General features: G+C 42.3%; 1 protein-coding gene and 1 pseudogene across 2 annotated transcripts in view; both read right to left on the bottom strand.

Moving 5' to 3' along the window:
• Positions 1-20,877, bottom strand: part of RFTN1 (raftlin, lipid raft linker 1) — a 156,063-nt gene that overhangs the window by 89,535 nt on the left and 45,651 nt on the right. The gene's annotated exons all lie outside the window — the stretch shown is intronic.
• Positions 14,207-14,920, bottom strand: LOC117655310 (general transcription factor 3C polypeptide 6 pseudogene; annotated as a pseudogene).

Here is a 20,877-nt window from a genome sequence, read left to right as displayed (position 1 = left end):
GTTTCTAATTATTGTTATTTATTCATATTTGTTCTCTTTTATTCTTTAAAGTTTAACAATTCATTCTTTATCTTAATATCTTTATATTTGTCTCTCTTTTCTTTCCTTCTTACTTTCTCTTCCTCCCCCTCTTCTTCTCCTCCCTACTTCCTCTTCCTTTCTCCTTCTCCTCCTCTCTTCCTCCCTCTCTTACCCTCCCTCCTACTCTAATTTCTCTTCCCTTCCTTCATCCCTCTCTATTGCTGTATCCTTTTATGCATATGGACTACTCAGAGGGCTGAAAAAGTTATTGACTGGTCCTCGCACTTTTGACCAGTCCTCGAATTTACGACTGTCCTCACATTTTACGTTTTTGCCCTAGCTTGTCACCATGGTGAAGAGAAGCAGTTGTGAAATGAGTGACACGGTTGTTAAGAATGCTGCAAGGGCATAAATGTGAAGATGGTCATAAGTGTGAGGACCAGTCAAAAGTGCGAGGATCTGTCAGAAATGACTTTTTTCAGCCCTCTGAGTAGTCCCTATGGACATAACCATGGCCATCCGGTTACATGACCAGCTAGCCACGCCCACCCAGTCACATGACCTCCAAGCCACGCCCACAAAATAAGCCACGCCCACAGACCCCCCTGGTTGGGGGTCACCACAACATGAGGAACTGTATTAATGGGTCGCGGCATTAGGAAGGTTGAGAACCACTGGCTTAGAAGAACTTGGTGGAACAGCTTCTTGGATTCAACTGTGTTTATATTTATTTTAAAATCTGCATGCCTGCTTGTCTGTATGAGGGAAGACATGTGTACATGTTTCTGGAAGAAACTGTCTATCCTAGGTTTGTAAGTGTGATGCAGGAATGTATGAATGTTTATGTATAGTGCAGATTGTTTATATGCTCTGAGTACTAAAATGTAGGCTTTGTGTTGTGTGTGTGTGTTCAGTACATGTCTGCATGTTTTTCTGTATAGGACAAATCATGTCTAGGTTTAGTGCTGGGATATATAGCTTATTTGTTTGTATAAAGCCATGTACGTACAACTTACAAGACTGTGTATGTTGATATTAAAAATCTAATTATATGCCAGTTAGTATAACATATTTTATATTTTAGGGAAAGAGGCATCCTAAACAATGGCAAAAAGACTGCTAGCAACAAACATGACAAAGTCTACTGTTTATGAGCACTTTGCATTATCAAGTGATGGAAAACATTACGTGTGCCAATGTATTAGAAAAGATGATGATGGTGAAAAACAATGTGATGCAAAAATTAGCAGTTTCAGCGGGCCTGATAAAAATGCACCTACAAGAGCATCAAATTTGAAAAGACACTTACAGCGTTTTCATCCCAAAGTGTTAGAAGCCGTGAATGAGAAAGATAGCAATGAAAACATTGCATCTACTTCTGTGACAAAAAACGTTCAGAAATCTACTGGAGAACAATCACAAATAAGAAAATTCTTTATATCTGACAAAGTTACCATAAGGATGACACCAGAAAAATTCAAACACCACATTATTGAAATGGTAGTAAAGAATAGTGTACCACTATCCTTCTTTTCACAGTCAGTCTTTTTAGGCCTAAATGGAGAAATGGCAAAAAAACCTTGGTGTTTCTCTGGATAGAGAAAGTATAAGGAAACTTATAATTGAGGAGGCCAAATGTAAAAAGGAAGAACTACAGAAAGTTCTGAAAGGACGTTTTGTCTTCCTTAAAATGGATGCATGCACACGTCACAATCAATTATTTCGCTATTAATGTTAGATTTGTGGATGAAAATAACAAAACAATAACACGGACCCTTGGATTAAAGGACACTCAGGCACATCACACCAGTGATTACCTTCCACCTTAGTGGAAGGTGTTCTAGAAGATTTTGAAATTAAAAAGGAACAGATTTTATGTGTTGTGACAGATAACGCTTCTAACATGTTGAGCACAATTGAGAAGATGAACGCAGATGAAGAAGGTAACAAACAGATATTAGGGTTAGAGGAAGACAGCTCTGCAAGTATTGGAGAAAGTTTAGAAACTGAAGAGAATGCTGACATTTTTTTAGACAACTTTGTTGAAGAAGCATTGAAGCTTGCTACTATTCATCATATGCAATGTGCTGTTCATACACTGCAACTTGCCATAAGAGATGGATTAAAAGATCGCCATGCAGCTACACTAATTGGCAAATTACGGCAAGTAACTGTTGCAGCCAGGGTCCCGAAAACAGAGGCAATTTTGAAAAGACGTGCAGGAAAAGGAGCCATTTTGGATCAAACAACTCGCTGGGGAAGCACTTATTTAATGGTGAAGCGTTTGCTTGAACTTAAAGACTTCATAGAAGAAATGGACAATGAAAATCTTGCATTAACTGCAAGCCAGTGGACACAAACAAAAGAGCTGGAGAACCTTCTTTCTCACCCCTTCACTGTCACTAAGAGGTTGCAATGTGACGATCTAACCCCAGGTAAATTCCTCTTGGAATGGAAGAGCCTGTTATATCGCCTGAACAAAAATGGACGGTTAATAGCTGAGGGCATTGCATCTTCAATGATGAAAAGAGAGAGTCTTTTGCTGGAAAATGAAATCTTGTTAGCGGCTATTTATGTTGACCCAATGAGCTGACTTTTGTTGAACAGTGAACAGACTGCTACTGGGAAAAAGGCCCTCTATGATGTAGCAGTTCGCATGAAGGGATTACGACCTGAAATACCTCCACAGGAGGATGAAGTTCTTTTAAGCAATAGTGATAACTCAGGATCATCTTCTTCAAACGAAGAATTAGACTTTGATTCCTTCTTAGACAAAATGGAAGTTGCTAAAGGAAAGCGACGTCGCATAAGTGTTACAGAACCAGTAAATGTCCAAATAAAAAAATTCCAACAGGAGTTTTATAAAGCACTAAAAGAAGTTGAAAAGTATGATCGCTCATCAAAACTTACTGTTGAAGAAGCCATCCTTGTTTATCCAGAGATCATTAGTGATGTGGCCAGAATAGTTACTGCAATGCCACCTACCCAAGTCAGTGTCAAAAGATTATTTTCAGCCCTAAAAATAATAAAGTCTGACTTAAGAGCCTCTATGAAAGAGGATCTGGCAGAGGCAATTCTCTTCCTTAGAACTCTACATTGAATTGATTTGCATTTGCTAAGCCTATAACTACATTTCAAGATTAATATAAACCATTTCTAGGTTTTACAGATTTTGTTTTTGGTTCATATAGATAAGCTTTGTTTTTGTTCTAAAACAACCAAATAATGTGGTTTGTATTTTTGAACTGGTAAAGTTCCTGTTCCTGATGTTTATGCCTGCTGCTACTATCCAGCAACTTGATTAATTAAATTAATAAAAAAAAAATTAATAAAACTTTGTTGTTTTCATTGTGTTTGTCTTTTGCTTAAACTGTTCAATACAGTAGACTGTTGGCTTCCCAGCCAGTAGTCCTGTGGTAATGACATGTATGTTGCCTTTCTTTCCTTCAAGGAATGTATAAAATACATTCGCATATTAATACAGAGGAGTCGGAGTCGGGGAGTCGGAGTCGGATTCGGAAGTACAAAAAACTGAGGAGTCGGAGTCGGAACATTTATCTCCCGACTCCGCAGCCCTGCATAGAACCGGCAAATACCATCTCTGGCTGGCTCCAGAGTGGAGTGGGAATCTAGATTTTGCAATATCCTTCCCCCAGGAGCGGGGAGGGAATGGGGATTTTGCAGTATCCTTCCCCTGGAGTGGGGTGGGAATGGAAATTTTGTAGTATCCTTCCCCTCCACACCCACCAAGCCACACCATGTCCACTAAGCCACACCACGCCCACAGAACTGGTAGTAAAAAATTTTGGATTTCACCACTGCCCTACCACACATTACTGCTCTGCACACACACACTGTCCAATTTTAAATAACTAGAGATAACATTTTGCTCGCCAAATCTATGCTGAATTCAAAGTGGCCTCAGATCAAAATTCAAAGGGAGAAAATTTGGAGTGGAACTCCCACTGGATTCAACATGCTAATAAATACTTAAAGAGAGGTTGACCCCTCTTTGTTCCCACAACCCATGAGTCTGATTGGAAATTGTGTGTGATATAAATTGGCTCCTCCCATGCTTTGTCTTTTCTGCACTTATTTTTTGCACTTCTAATATTGCCCTCTATTGTTCTGACATAGTCTTATTGGCAAATCATGAACTGGCACAAATTAAAATGGAGATTTCAGATGACAGACTAATTACACTTCTGTCCTCTTTAGTCAGTGTATTTTGATTTAGGATTTTACTCCAAATGATTACAATCTCATCCACTGATCTCAAATAGACCTCTGTCTTACTGTTTCAATCCAATCTACTTTGCTTAGATCATATCCAAGTATGAGGAGTAAAACATTGTTGTATTAATTATTATTATTAATTTCCATTTATGAAAATAATCAAGAAACTACTTGAATTTAAGCTCAACCTAAATCGTTAAGTTTCCTATCTATGTGTAAGACATCTGTTTTAATAAAACCCATTTTTGCTCCTGTCCATTTTGGGGGGAGGGGACAAATCTGAGTACAAATTATCTGTATAGCTGTAAACTGAAATGTTCTTGTCAGCAATTCATGCAAAATAGTACAAAGAAAAAATATTAGAAAGGAATCAGAGACTGCATATTTCCAAAGATCAGATACAGCGTTTTTTTTTCCTCGAGGAAAGAAATATCTTAGAAGGCAATGGAAAACTCTCATTAGCTTCTCATATGAAGTGTATCTTTGATCATTATGCTGAAATTTGACAGGTGTGCCAAGCAACAAACTTCTCACCAGGTTCTCATAATAGTCATTGTACAAAGTTCATTTCAAATAACAGGGAGCCTTCACATATTAAAAAGATTAAGACATTCCAATACAGAAAAGTCCCATAGATGTCACATATTTACAAATGAAAATATCAAAAGAAATTAATCTGAAAATTATGAATAAAGTATGAAGTCTAGAAATTAAACTGCAAGAGTCTTGAATAAGTTAAGGGGTGATGCTGATAATATGCTGAAAGAAGAATAAAAATCAGTCTGCTTCTGATACATTTTACTAGCTAAATTTGCAACTGTTTTCTTATGTAAGGATAACAAAGAAAGTTATCATATGAATTAATTTGTTACATCATACTATTTATTAAAATGCAAAACAAAATGACCTTTATTTGTACTCTGCATCTCAAAAAGAAAAAAGAAAGAAAAGAGAAGAGCGAAAGAATGGAACAATAAGTGGTCTCTTGTTAAACTGCTGTTTTGTGAAGTTTGAAACTGTTTCAGAATAATTTTTATTTTGGTACTGTATTGTGTTTATTTCAGAAAGCTGTACTCAGAAACAGCATCTGTCTTTTCTCTGTAGCCTTGCTTCTTTTTTTAACCAGCTGAGTTGACTGCCTTGATGAAGCTTTTCAAATGATCAATAGCTAAAATTAAAACATATTTGCAAGATTATTTTCATTGTTCTTCACCACATGTTCACTGAATAAAATGGTTCATTATTGTCTGACTTTTTGTTATCAAGCTGCACCCGTTACACTTCCTGTCAGTTTTGCTATCATCAATTTGTTGAGAGAGAAAAAGAGTGGGTGGCATGACAGATAAGTGAATATTAGATAGTAAGCAATCTTTAGAAACAATCACCCATGCACTACTTTACATGTTTGCTTATCATTTTGAAATTATATTTTTGTAAGCAATGTAATGTAAAAAACTGTATTTTTATGACAAACAATGGAAATGAAATAACATCATGGGATAAACCAGTTCCAATTACATAAGAAAAACTGCAATGTCTTTAAAATCTAGGGCATTTATTACCACAATTAGTATATCTCATAAACATCTTAAAACTTGTCTATAAAGAGATTGATGATCTTTTTTTCTGTAACTGTTTTATTTAATTGTAATTCTAGATATAATTAAAATTGTTGGCCACCTGTTACATACAACTGTTGTTTTACAATTTTTTACAAAGAAAATTCAAACAGGCGCATACAGATGGAATATCTAATCTCAATAACAAAGGGAAAATGTTGTGTATTTGGACAAAATTACTAAAGTCTGTTTTAAGCTTATCTGAAAATCTCCATGTGCTGAAATTTATTTTCTCCTTATAAGAAGGGTTTTCTGAAGATGTTCTGGCTTGCGCACATACCTATGCATATAAGTAAAACAAAATGAGACCTAAAGTTTGATACTGCCAACTTTTAAATAATTTTCTAGAATCCTGAAACTTTATTAATTCTATTAATTTCAAGACTAGATGTTTGTGATGATGTCCTAAGACCATTACGTGTACTATATCATTCCTTTTCCAAGCTAATACCAAATATGGATCCTATGATGTACCCTGTTTGGAATCCCCACCATATACCTGACATCAGTACAATCGAGCGGGTTCAGAAGTATTTCACGAGAAAAGTCTTGTACTCTTCTGTACACAATAGAATTCCCTATGCTACTAGGCTCAAAATTCTTGGTTTGGATAACTTAGAACTGCGTCACTTGCAGTCAGACCTAGGTATTGCATACAAAATTATACGTAGTAATGTTTTACCTGTAAATGACTTTTTTTGTTTTAATCGCAATAATACGCGCTCTAACAATCGTTTTAAACTCAATGTAAATCGTTCTATATTTGACTGTAAAAAATATGATTTCTGTAATAGAATTGTCAAAGTCTGGAATACTCTACCCGATTCAGTTGTTTCAGTTACAAATTGACTTCCATGGATCTTACATCACACTTAAGTGGTCAGTAGAGGGGGCGTGCATAAGTGCACTAACGTGCCTATCATCCCTGTCATTGTATTTTTATTTTTATTCTTGATCTCGTTTTTATTTGACAAATTCTAATAAATAAATAAGATGGTATATGTTTTTGCTATTCACTCATTTTTTCAAAGATTATGATATAGAGAGGTTCATTTTGGAATATCATACAGTATAAAATAAAACTGATAAATTTAATTTAATTTAATTTAATTAATTAAATTTATATGCTGCCCCTCTCCGAAGACTCAGGGCGGCTCACAATACATTTTAAAAAATCATTATAAAAACATTTAAAAATTAAAAACATTAAAAACTCATTCACACCATTCATGGCCGGATCTCGCCAGATCACAAGAGTGAGATCAACGGCCCCAGGCCTGCCGGAAAAGCCAGGTCTTCACCGTTTTTCGGAAGACCAATAGGGTGGGGATGGTCCGGACCTCAGGAGGTAACTGGTTCCAGAGAGCTGGGGCTGCCACAGAGAAGGCCCTCCCCCGCAGACCCCAACCGGCATTGTTTAGCTGATGGGACCCGGAGGAGACCAACTCTGTGGGATCTTACCAGTCACTGGGAAGTATGCGGCAGAAGGCAGTCTTGAAGTAAAAAAATACGAAACATCCAATTTTCTTTTTTTTTATATATACTGCCTGGAAAATATATTGTGATGGTCAGTCATCTAAATATTGTGAGTAAATTAATACATTATTCTTGAAGGACATAATAATCTCTAGTTGTATCCAGGGGTGAAATCTACTTACCTTCCCTACCGGTTCAGAAGTATGCGTCATGTGCAATTTTGGACCCTCTGTGCATGTGCAAAGCCTTCTGCGCATGCACAGAGGGTCAAAAACAGGTAATGATGTCCGTGTGGGTGGGCAGAGCTTCGCACTGCTGCTGCTACCAGTTCGCACAAATTGGTGCAAACCGGTAGCATTTCATCCCTGGTTGTATCTGTATTCATTTAGTTTAGGAAGTATTATTGGAAGACGGATAATTCACACTGTTTTATTTAATCACATTGCAGTGTTAAAAGTTCTTTGTTTGCATAGCTGATGTTAATTGCTTAAAATAGCATGCTTTGCAATTGAGAAATCAAAAAATGAAGACCCATGTAAGGCATGGGAAGAAATGGTAGTTGATTAAAAGGGGAAGAGTATAATTTAAAAATAAATCAACTAGATAATTTATTAGAATAGATAATTAACTAGAAGATAATCTGTGACATATCCAACTACAAGTGAAACCACTATATAAAAGTATGGTAAGTTAAATAGGTAATTGAATGTATTTTTTGCAGGAGGTTCAGCTGTATACAAATCACATTATTAGATCCCAAATGCCTCAGAATGTTCTATGTCTTCTTTTCAAACTATCCCCTTGGATAAATATTTAAGAAATATTTAAGTGCAATTATATATGTATTTGGAAGGGTTTTTCTAATTCTATACATGTTATAATAACCATTTATTTGTTTATCCCAACTCTGCTCCTAGCATTTCTTAAGTCACTGAAGACTTGTATGTTCTATTAGACATATATATATGTTTTGTGTGAGCTTATCAATGTGATTTTTATTAACATGACTGTAGTTGTGTGACCGGATTAGATTATCCTCAGATGCCATTATTGGATTATTATAATTTTTGCTTTTGTTTTCTTTGTTGGTTTTAATACAGTGGTCAATGGGGAACGTTGTTTTAATATACTGGCTATCTTATGCCAAAAGATCGTAGGGAATTGGGATTTCGCTGCCATTTCTACCTCTTTCCACATCCTGGTGTTATAGCTACTTTTCTTGTTTTTCAGGAGGGATTTGTATGCTCTCCTGAGTTGAACCATATTTGAATAATCACCAAATAGTTCCCCATTTATGGACACTGATATATCAGCAGTAAAATGGGAGAAGCACTATCTTGCTTTATTTGATGGTAACAATACAACAAATGTCTTGCAATTGGATATCCTCCAGCAAGAATTAAGGAAATGTCCGGAATGGACACCAGTTACCCCTACCGAAGTTAAGCATATAATTCAATCCTTAAAGGCCGGGAAGGCCCCTGAAGAGGACTTGTTGCCTCCTGAACTCTTTAGGTCCAACATTGACTTTTGGGTACCGGTGCTGGTAGCACTGTTTACTTATATCGATAAAGTAGGGATAATCCCTGAAGGGTGGAGGTTAGCTATAGTTTTTCCAATTTTTAAGAAAGATGACAGAGCCGCCCCATCCAACTACTGCCCCATCAGTCTTCTTAATATAATTTCAAAAATGTATACGAAACATCTCCTAAATACAATAGAGGACTGGTGCTTGGATAAGGAAATTCTGGCAAATGAGCAGGCAGGTTTTAGATCAGGTAGGTCTACCATAGACAATTGTTTTGTCCTTTCCCACTTAATTAATAAATACAAGACCCAGGCTGTATACCGCCTTTATTGATCTTACTGCTGCTTTTGATTCTATAGATAGGAACCATTTGTGGAGGAAACTACAAGTTATGGGGATGGACCCCAGACTTATTTTGTTGATCAGGATTCTCTATACTAATATGGCAATTAGAGTCAGATATGCAGCAAATGGGGCCTCAACAAACAGCATACCGACAACTAGAGGAGTGAGGCAGGGCTGCCTGCTGGGCCCTACTCTTTTTAACCTTTATATAAATGATATCCCAGCGCAGCTGGATGATCTTCTGACGCACAGCCCCCAAATAGGCTCTAGATTTATTAACGTATTAATGTATGCCGATGACTTAGTGTTGTTTTCTAGAACCCAAATAGGAATGAGGAGACTTCTTGACAAGCTCACACGTTACTGTGCTGCAAACCACTTGACTATAAATGTAGCTAAATCAAAAGTTTTAGTCTTTGGCAACAAAAATAAAAAGCACAATTGGCAGATTAACGACACAAAAATTGAACAAGTTACCCAATATACTTATCTTGGAATTGTCCAGTGCAGGAGGTTGGACTCCGCACCATCAATACCTTTCTCAAAAGGTTAGAGCAGGAGCAAGCCTTGTATCTAAATTAAGTAAACGAATCCAACCAACCTCCATTTTACCTCTTCCTAAAGTCTTTCAGGCTAAACTTGTTCCGATCATGCTCTATGGTGCTGAAATTTGGGGTCTTATAGAGGCCCCCATATTAGAGAGAACTCAAAATAATCTGTTAAGGAGGGTGCTTGGGGTAAACAATTCCACTTCAGCTGCAGCCGTCAGAGCTGAATTGGGACATTTCTCACTGTACACCTATACAATCACTAGGGCGGTAGCCTACTGGCTAAAAATGACCCAGATGGATGCCAGCAGACTCCCTAAAATATGTCTAGAGGAACAGCAGATTTCAAATCCTCAAAGGTATTCCTGGCTAACCCGGCTGTCAGAAATATTGAACCGATATGGCGTAGGGTTCCTGTTGTGTGACACACTGAACCAAGTTAAACAACGGATTAAAGATATACACGGGCAAATGGATATGGCAACCCTTTCAACTAATCATTCCCTTAAACTGCTGACAGCAGTTAAAACAACTTTCACCCTGGAAAAGTATTTATATTTAGAAATGCCATCAGTGGAGAGACAGTTATTTGTTAAGTTTAGATTCGAACTTCTAGATACTAACGTTAGATTCGGCCGTTATCGAAAAATCCCTTATGACAAAAGAATATGCATATGTAGGGTAAACGTCGTGGAGGACACGGCGCATATAATATTCGAATGTAGTCTCTATCAGGAAGTTAGAAATCAATATCTGTCCCCAATTATAAATAAATTTCCCCACTGGAATATAAAAAATATACAAAAATTAGCATTTCTGTTGAGGGCTGACTCTCCTCCCCTGGTAAGAGCGATCACTCATTACTTTAAAAGGTTGACGGCAATACGAGCCAGTTATATCAAGAAAAATTTTATCGATTGTAAGAAAGATGAGCTCAGTTAGAGAGGAGCTATCCTATTTGGGTTATCTATTCTTCTAGTCTTGGCAACTTAGCTATTGAAATTTGATATGGTAAAATTTTAATGTCATCTATCATGTATTTTTAGATTGCTATTTTTGTAACTGTTTTATCTTTTTCCCTTTTTCTTTTCTGTTTTGTTTGAAAAGGCCTTCGGGCTATTCAATAAACTATACATACAGTGGTCAATGGCCAATATTGACTCCCAAGGCTTGATGGGAATATCCAAGGGCTTGGTATTATTATTATTATACACAACCCGAAATCAGAGCTGCCAGTTTTTTAGCTGGTCTTGGTCTTCATTCACATTAAGTTCTTCCCAAGAATCTAAAATGACATAATATTGGCATAGCATATGTATGGATCAAAGCAGTGTGGCTTTTTGTAAATAACAGTAATATACATTTTGTCAATGAACAGATTTTCTAAAGTGCTGTGCTTTTCTAAAGTGCTTTCGGATATGACACTCAGTATGCTAATAATCTCTGGGATCACTATCAGTTTATGCAATAATCTTTCAGCTTTGATTTTCAGACATTGATACTTCGTGATCTTCTCCAATTCTTTGTTTTCTTTTCTATTAACCTATTGCCACAACATTTATCCACAGTTTCTTCTTTTCAATCATAGTTAAAACTGGGGTTTGTTATGTGCCAATGTTTCCTTTCTTTGTATTCAGAAATCCCAGTTTATCTTACTCATTTTCAACTACTTTTTTTATTATAGTAGTAACAGCAAGTAGCACTACAGGTAGTCCTCAACTTACGACCCACAATTGACCCCAAAATTTATGTTACTAAGGGAGACATTTAAGCAAGTTTTGCCCCCTTTTACAACTTTTTTTTGTCACACTTATTAAGTCAGGGGTGTCAAACTCAATTTCATTGAGGGCTGCTGCAGGGTTGTGTTTAATCTCAGGGGGCCGGGGAGGCATGGCTGATATGGGCATGGCCAGCTCAATGTCACTCGTCAAGGCTCCGTTTTCAGTTACAACGGCCTCCTGCAGCCCTCTGCCAGCAAAAACAGAGCCCAGGGAGGCTCCATTTTCATTGGCAGAGGCCTGCAGGAGGGTGTCACAGCCGAAAACGGAGCCCAGGCAGATCGCATGCTGCCCCCCTGAGCTCCATTTTTGCTGGCAGAGGCACAGTGGGACAGTCCTCTGCTGTTTCCAGGGTGGCCCTACAGGTCAGATCTAAGAACCCTATGGGCTGTATCCGGCCCGCAAGCCTTGAATTTGACACCCCTGTGAATCACTGCAATTGTTAAGTTAGTATTACAGTTGTTAAGTGAATCTGGCTTCCTCACTGACTTTGCTTTTAGAGGGTTGCAAAAGATGATCACATGACCCCAGGAAAGTGCAACTGTCATAAATACAAACCAGTTGTATTTTGATCATGTGACCATGGGGATGTTGCAATGGATGTGTGACAAATGGTCATAAATCACTTTTTTCGGTGTAAATTTCGAACAGTCATCAAATGAATGGTTGTAAATCAAGGACTGCCTGTATTAGTTAAAGTAGAATATATTAAATTATTTTCCTACAATAAATGTTTAGTAGTCAATGAAGTATCTGAAATTTCATGAAAGGGTCAATGATCTAAAGAATTTGGGGATCTCTATTTTAATCCTACAGTAACTGCCCAAAGTCACAATGACAACATGGGTGGCTATATAAATAAGTGTACGTAATAAATAAAATAAATATTGCATCTTTATAGTAGTTTGAATTTCATTTGGGGAATTTCATTTTAAATTTACTAAGTAATGACACTATCTGAAGTTATTTTTTAAAATGACTTAATTTTCTAACAACCAAATTCCAGATTCTAAACTGGTTCTGTCTGAGAAGGAAAGCTAAGTTACAGTTGAATGTTGATTCTATATTTATCTTTATTTCACTCTGTCGAAGATATTCCTTGTTAGTAAAAAAAATTCAAGGAGGTGTAGAATATTTATCATGTTTTTTGAATCTTCAACTAACTGAAATGACTTATGCAGTTAAACAGTATATATAGGTATTATTTACTATTATATGTAAAAGCATTGATTAAAACGTAATTAGTAAAAATTATTTATTGAAAATGAGTTGCTACAGCCAGGTAAACTTGCCCTGGCTGAACATATCCAATTTTTTAAAAGAGCATAGAAATGGGAACCTTAAGGAGAATGCTGTTCTGTCATTCTCTAGAACCTAACTCTCCAATTTCTTTTGGATTAGATACTTGCAGTATTTTTTCTTTCCTAAAGCTTTTAAGGCAAACAGATTCTACATGAAGAAATGAACCTAGAGGTAACAGGAGGCGAAGCTATGCAGGCTTTTATCACCAGCACCCTGAATTGGGTCTGGAAACCAACTAGCAATAAACAAATACAGTTTGTACAAGATAGATATGATGCTTTTAAAAAGACTATTATTCAGTAGGCAAGTAGCTATATCAGCTACAGCTTCTAAGGGCTTTTCAGAGGCAACCACATATAAAAGTGAACCATAGTAATCTAACTCAAAAGATTACAAAGATACAAGAGAATGTTTTCAATACCTAGTGATCCAGGAAAGCAAAGACTAGCAGAAGGCACTGATAGTTCTGGTGGATGGTCATCTGCACCGGGTGTCAGCATCCCACGGCTCCAGAGCTGAATGTGGCTCTTTCGTCCCCCTGCTGTGTCTCCCTGTCAGCTGAACCCACCACTGACTGGCCCTGCCCCTCGCCCTCCCCTCCCAGCCACTCCTCGCCTAGCCTGAGAAGGTAAAGGCAACAGTGGGAGATGGAGATTCGCTCCATATTTCAGAGCGGGAGTGAAGCGCCGCATCTTGCGGGTGCTTCTTCCGGCTCTTGTTGGTGCTGCATGCACCTTGGCCGCTTGGGGAGATGTGCAACTTGCTCTCCGCCCCAAAACACTGACACGCCCAGCTGTGGCCAATGCTCTGCATTGTAACGGGCTCCAGGAGGAGGAGGGGACACTGTCTCCCCATTATGAAGCGCGCTAAATTTAACTGCTGTGCAAGGCGCTGCAAGAGCAGTGGGCAGGCCATGGAGGCGCAACAGCAACGGCTTTGGCTGCAGCCAAGCTGGGCCAGTGTTTCAGGGCAGATAGCAAGTTTTTTTTTAATTTTTTTTTTTTTTAGAATTGCATCTTTTATTATATCAAAATCACAAAATAGAAAACAAACTTGAGTTCTACAGAATTCTTCACCAGACAAGATAGGAAGCAAAAGAAGTAACCGGGAGAAGGCAAGAGAAGGGAATCTGTAATCAAAATAAGAGCTTCCAAGTTCAACGGAAGTCTCTCTTTCCACTTTTCAATTCCTTTAACAAAGAGGTAGAGAACTTGGAAAATGTATTAGATCAATATCACAAAAGGAATGTGATCCTAACAAAACTTTCACAAAATAATTTGTATACAAATTCAGAGTCTTTCTAATGACAATATGTATATATCAGATATCAGTCAGTTTATCCTATATAGTGACTGCTGCTCAATCAAACAGCTTATATCAATGTGGAGGCTCTTCTGAAGCAATGTTCTGACTGTTCTCTATGGAAGGATTCTCTGTGATGGGATCTGGAGTATCCAAAAGAGGTTCAGCATCATCCTTTACAGTGTCAACTGGAATCCCAGGTTCCAAATTCCAGTCCATGTTTTCTTTGTCACTGGCTTCTTTTTCAGACTCTTCTGTCAGCTTATCTTGGGATTCAGCTGTTTCGTCATCTTTTTCATACAAGAAATTACAAATCATGTTTGGTCTGCTGTATGAGAAGTCTTTGTCTTTAAGATCTAGCCATTCTATGCCGCCTCCTATGTTCTCGTCCCCTTCCTTTTTCTCAATCAGAAGTGTCCGCGTCATATTTAGTTTCTTCATTGTGTGGCATTTATATTTTAGTTGCAATTTTTGGTTGCCTTCCACATCATGATCATGGTTTTCCTCAAACACTACACATGTTCCAAGGGTATCTTCATATTTTCCAGCAAAGATATATCTGTCTATTTGCAAAATAGGTCTCTCTGTGTCAATTCCCAAAATCTTGCATTTATTATCACATTTTTCCAGAAAGTCTGAATCAATTATTCCAGACAATTCTACCACAACTAATTGTTCCTCGACCTCTTCCTCTTGCTGTGTCCCATCCGCCGCCTCCATGCTACCAGGGACTCCGCCAGCTTCACGTGACGTACCCGCCGCCATCTCAGCTCAGGGCAGAGAGAAGTTGTGCATTTCCCCGAGGTGCACGCAGCACTAATAAGGGCCAGAAGAAGAGCCCACAAGATGAGGCAAGTACAGGGGCGCTTTGCTGCCATTCTGGAATATGAAGCAAGTCTCCATCCCCCACCATCACCCTTACCTTCTCAGGCCAGGCGAGGAGTGACTGGGAGAGGAGGGCGAGGGGCGGGACTAGCCAGTGGGGGGTTCAGCCGACAGGGAGCCACAGCAGGGGGACGAAAGAGCTTCATTTATCTGGGAACCTGAAATGACTCTTGATTTAAATCATATGGTAAAAAGCTCCCAAAGAAAAAGAAAGAACAACATCAGCAAAAAAACAACACCCCAGCCCTCGCCTGTTTTTGGAAATGGTTCAAGAGAGAACACACACACAACGAGAGAGAGAAGGAGGAAGAAAGAGAGAGAGAGAGAAACACAGAAAACACCGGAATCCACAAAACTCCCTGGGTAGGTGTGGCTGGGGGGTGTCATGTGACTGGGTGGGAGTGAGTGATGTCGAGTTGGCAACGCCCACCTAAGTTTTGTGGCTCCAGTGTTTTCTTTTCTGTGGGAAATCGGTCCAAATGGCTCTTTGAGTGTTTAAGGTTGCAGACCCCTGATTTGCACCTTCATGGAGAAGTGTACTCCCACTGATTCTATTAAACTTTTCCAAAGCATTTTATACTATACTTCTCCAAAGCATTTTATACTATTGACTATAAAGGCTGGGAGTCTCTATTGTACTTGATTCATTCTCCCACCACCACCCCATCAACTACAAGCTCTCTTTCCCATCACCTAGCCATACCTTTCTTAAAGTCTTCCACTCCTTAGGGAGATGTTTCAGAGTGCACACAAAATTATTTAGGAACAAGGGAAGATAATTTATTTTGCAGGAGCATACTGGTATAAATGTATCCAATGTTTTGAGCAGCTTGATATAGTCTAGTTGCTGAAGCAGAACAAATTCTAAGTAACACTGTACAATTTATTCAGTCTGAAACAAATATAAGAATCAATGAAATGGGACGTTGGCTTACCGTGATACGTTCCTTCTCGTAGTGAAAAATGGGAGGTGCCAGTCTGGGATTCAGTATGCTCTAGCTCTATGTCCTGAGTTGAAACTTCTGAAGATCCGCCTCCCTGGTGACGTCTCTTCAGTTTGTGCCAACGAAGCCAAGGTGAATGGTACGCAGCCAAAATGAATGGTACGCAGTCTGAAAGATAGAAACAACATGCTCCACCAAGGGAGCCGGTCCAGGCAGCCACAGACAGGGTGGGGCTGGCACCTCCCATTTTACACTACGAGAAGGAACGTATCACGGTAAGCCAACGTCCCTTCTCCATAGTGTAGAAATGGTGCCAGTCTGGGATATACCAAAGACTGACCAGCCTTAAGGGTGGGAGCTGTCCTGGGCCGACGACCCCGGATCTTCGAGAACCTGCTGTAGTACTCGTCTCCCAAAGGCAGCCTCCGCCGAAGCGAAGGAGTCAAGTCTATAGTGACAGATGAAGGGAGTGGGGGAAGTCCACGTGGCCACCTGACAGATGTCTTCTACTGACGCCTGAGTAGACCAGGCCGCGGTCGTGGCAGCACTGCAGGTGGAGTGGGCCGTAATCCCTTGCGGCACCAGGAGTGCTTGAAGCTCATATGCAGACGAGATGCACCCCCGAAGCCAGCGTCCCACCGTGGAAGAGGTCACCCTGTGGCCAAAAGTCGACGGCTGAAAGGAGACAAAGAGTGCCTCCGTCTTTCAGAAAGAAGCGGTCCTAAAAATGTAAATACGGAGGGCCCTCCTTACATCCAGGGTGTGCCAGGTCTGCTCCAAGGCGTGCCTAGGCCGAGGGCAGAAGTCTGGCAAGACCAACTTCTGCGCTCGGTGGAACAAGGAGTTGACCTTAGGAAGAAAGGCAGGGTCCAGCCGCAGGACCACCCTGTTGGGGTGAAAAATACACAGGTCTTTCTGCACCGATAAGGCCGCCAACTCCGAAATCCGTCAGGCAGACGTGACGGCCACAAGGAAAGCTACTTTGCACGAGAGGAGGCGAAGACTAGCCTACCTCAACGGTTCAAATGGTGCCTTCGTTAATGCCTGAAGAACCTTAGAGAGGTCCCAAGTGGGATAACGGTGAAGAGGCGGAGGTTTTAAGTTAGTCGCTCCACGCAGAAAAATCTTAACCCTCGGATGCTTAGCGAGGGAGCCCCATTTCCCAAAGGTCAGTACAGTGCCTAGCGCAGCCACCTGACGTCGTAGAGTGTTAGTGGAAAGTCCCATGTCCAACCCGTCCTGTAGAAACTCGAGCACCTCCACCACAGATGCTGAGGTTGGACTCAAATGTCTGGAGGCACACCAAACTGCAAACCTGTTCCACGTGGCCTCATAAATACGAGTGGTGGAGGGCCGCCTGGCCGCCTACATAGTCCGGATGACCCTGGCCGGAAAGTTCTCCCTCCTCAGGAGCCCCCGCTCAACCTCCACACGGCTAACTGCAGTCTCTGCGGGTCCGGGTGTTGCACCGGACCCTGGTGAAGGACGACTCTGTCCGGGGGAATCCGCCAGGGCCTGGCAACCGACAGATCGACCAGGTCGGCGAACCAAGGCCGCCTGGGCCAGTGCGGGGCCACTAACACCATCTCCGCCCCCTCCAACAACAACTTCCGAATGACGGCTGGGATCAGGGGAAGGGGAGGAAAAGCGTATAGAAGGCCCCTGGGCCACGGGGTCCGCAGAGCGTCCACCCCCGCTGCTCCCGGGGCAGGAAATCGGGAGAAGAAAAGAGGAAGTTGTGAGTTCGCCGGAGAGGCGAAGAGGTCCACCACCGGGCGACTGAACCAGTCGACTATCTCCGCAAACAGGCCGGGATGGAGCCTCCACTCCGAGGAGTCCACAGTGGCTCGGCTCAGCCAGTCGGCCTCGACGTTGTCCGTCCCGGCGATGTGGTCCACTGTCAGGGACAAAAGGTGAGTCTCTGCCCAGAGACAAAGGGCCTCCACCTCTCTCATTAGAGTCCGGGAACGAGTCCCCCCTTGCCTGTTGACATGGGCTTTTGTTGTTGTATTGTCTGTGAGAAGGAGCACGTGCTGCCCCCTCACCTGCGGAAGAAAGGTCTGGAGAGATAGACGGGCAGCTCGGAACTCCAGCCAATTGATCTGGTGAGACAGCTCTAGGTGTGACCAGCGGCCCTGGGCCACCTGGGATCCGCAATAACCCCCCCAGCCCAGCAGGCTGGCATCTGACGTTACTACCACCCTGTGGGGTTCCCTGAAGTAACACCCCTTCTGGATGGCCTCTGACGTCCACCAGGTCAGGGAACGTAGAACCCGTGGTGGAACTTGAACCCTGATCTTGGACGAGCTCGTTCCTGCCTTCTGAAAGGGGAGCAAGAACCACTGTAGTGGTCTTGCATGGAACCTGGCCCAGGGAACAATGTTCAGACAAGATATCATTTTCCCCAACAGGTGGGATAGCTGGTCTACCTGAACCATCTGGGACCCCTGAAGGGAATGAATCAGAGCCCTTATACTGTCCTGTCTGTCCGGGGACAGGAAAACCTGCCCCGCTTGCGTGTCGATCAGGGCCCCTAGGTGAACTAACCTTGTGGAAGGAACCAGATGACACTTTGCCAGATTCACTGAGAACCCATGGTCCCTCAATACCTGTATAGTAGTGGCCAGGTCCTGTTCCGCTCGCTGCTGGGAGGACGCCTGTAGGAGCAGATCGTTGAGATAGCATTGAATTCTGATGGGGAGAGACCTGAGATACGCCGCCAAGACAGAAAGAACCTTGGTAAACGTCCGGGGGGCGGAGGCCAGCCCGAACAGCAGGGCAAAATATTGGAAGTGACGGCCTGAATAGCAAAACCTCAGATATTGACGATGCTCCAGCCGAATTGGAATGTGGAGGTATGCTTCGGTCAAATCTATGGAGGCTAGGAAGTCTCCCTCCCTGATTCCCGCTAAAATGGAATGCAGGAAGTGCATTTTGAACCTCCGGTAAACGATAAACTCGTTCAGAACTTTTAAATTTAGAATTGCCCTCCACCCCCCCCCCGAGGCCTTTGGGATGACAAATAGGTTGGAATAGAACCCCCGCCCCCTCTGCCCCAGTGGAACCGGCTGAATGGCCCAAATATCCAACAAATGCTGGATAGCCGATTCCATGAGTCCCCGTTTGACCGGGTCTCCAGAAACGGGGCAAGGGAGGAAACGCCTCGGAGGAGGTGAAAGGAATTCGAGGGAGAGCCCTGCTCTTACAGTCTCCCTCACCCAATTGTCTGTTGTCAGGTCGTCCCAGCGGTCCGCAAACAGGCCGAGCCTGCCCCCAATAGGGGCCAGAGACGGACAGTCACTTAGCTCTTCTAGCCCCTCTGCCTCCAGAGCCCCTAAAGGGCTTGTTGGGTGGCTGCTGGCGACCACGGTGGAAGGCTGAACTGTCTGCCTGGTAACTAGGTCTAGAGAAATGGAAAGGCCGTTGCTGACGGGGAAAGCTTGGCCCGGCTCCCCACTGGCGGAAGGAGGGCCGCCTATAGTAAGGGAACGAACGGAAATCTGCTCGCCTGCTCTGGGACGGGAGAATCTTTCTCTTATCCCTCGTCTCTATGAGTAGGGGATCCAATACTCGGCCAAAAAGGAACCCCCCTTCAAAGGGAGCGGAAGCCAACTTCCACTTGTTCTTCCCGTCCATTCGCCAATGACATAGCCAAAGCATACGTCTAGCTGTTACTGACGAAGCCATGGCCCTGGCCGAGAACCTGGCAGCAGCCAAGGTAGCATCCGCCGTATATTCAGCCGCTGCCAAAATCTTTGAAATGTCTTGATGGGCCCGAACATCATCTGGTGCCAAATGGCTCTGCAGCTGACGAAGCCATCTGACCGACGCCCTGGTGAGAAAAGATGCAGCAGAAAAAGCTCTCACAGCCCAGGCATCCACCTGGTGCACGCGACGAAGTGCCGTCTCCTCTCGCCTATCCTCAGCCTTCAAGGCGTCCTCTGCATCAGGTGGTAAAACAGAAGAAGAGGTGAGAGCCGCCACTGGAGTGTCTACCTTGGGAACCTCCAACAAGTTAATCATGTCCACATCAACCGTAAACATCTGGTTGTCGAGACCTGAGGCCCTGGAAGGTAAAGCTGGGGCCGCCCACTGCCTATGGATCATGTCCAGAAACATCCCCGGGATAGGGATGGTATCTGCCTCCACAGCCTGCTCAGTGAAAAGGTAATCATCCTGCTCTCCAGCACCCCCAGAACCAGAGAGAGCTGGATCAGGGCCCAAGCGAGCAGTGGCCCTGGCCTTTGAGAGAAGGGGCTTCAAAAGGGCTGGATTAAATAACCCTTTGAATGCAGGCCTAGGTGGTTGGACCTGGTCCCCATCAGATATCTCCCCTTCCTCTAGATAGTCTTCTACATAGTCAGCTAATTCAGATGGAGAAGGTGAAATCAGCCCCTGGTAATCCTCAGGGGGATCATAACCCTGAGTCTCAGCCTCAGATCTAAAAGTGTACATTTGTGTAAAAGCCTGCGATTGAAGCTGCATGCCTTCTGCCCTGTCTAATTGCCTGCTCTATCCAAGCCTTCATAGAGGTAGAAACATCTGGTTCCACCCCTCACCCTGGCGAAGGCCAGCCACAGTGGGGTAAAAGTAGCTTCAGGATGTCTACTGGACCCAGAAGGCCCCAGGATCGGCTGAGGCTCAGGCTGCATCTCTGGAGACCACTGACTAGAAGGCCCAGCCACAACAGTAGAAAGCCCAGGCTGAGAAACTGCAGAATGCACAGTCTGAAGAGCAGCAGTTTCCACATCTTGACCAGATAGAGGCTGAGCAGACACAGAAGCATGAGAGGATTCTGTAGATGCATTAATGGCAGCGGCCTTTGCAAATGCTCTGTCCAAGGCACGTTGTCTAACTTGGGCAGTCTTTTCCTCGGCCTTGGAACGCCCTGAG

This window comes from Pantherophis guttatus, chromosome 4 (assembly GCF_059756535.1).
Source record: "Pantherophis guttatus breed Tessera chromosome 4, ASM5975653v1, whole genome shotgun sequence".
Classification (NCBI taxonomy): domain Eukaryota; kingdom Metazoa; phylum Chordata; class Lepidosauria; order Squamata; family Colubridae; genus Pantherophis; species Pantherophis guttatus.
This window is presented reverse-complemented; position numbering and strand designations above follow the sequence as displayed.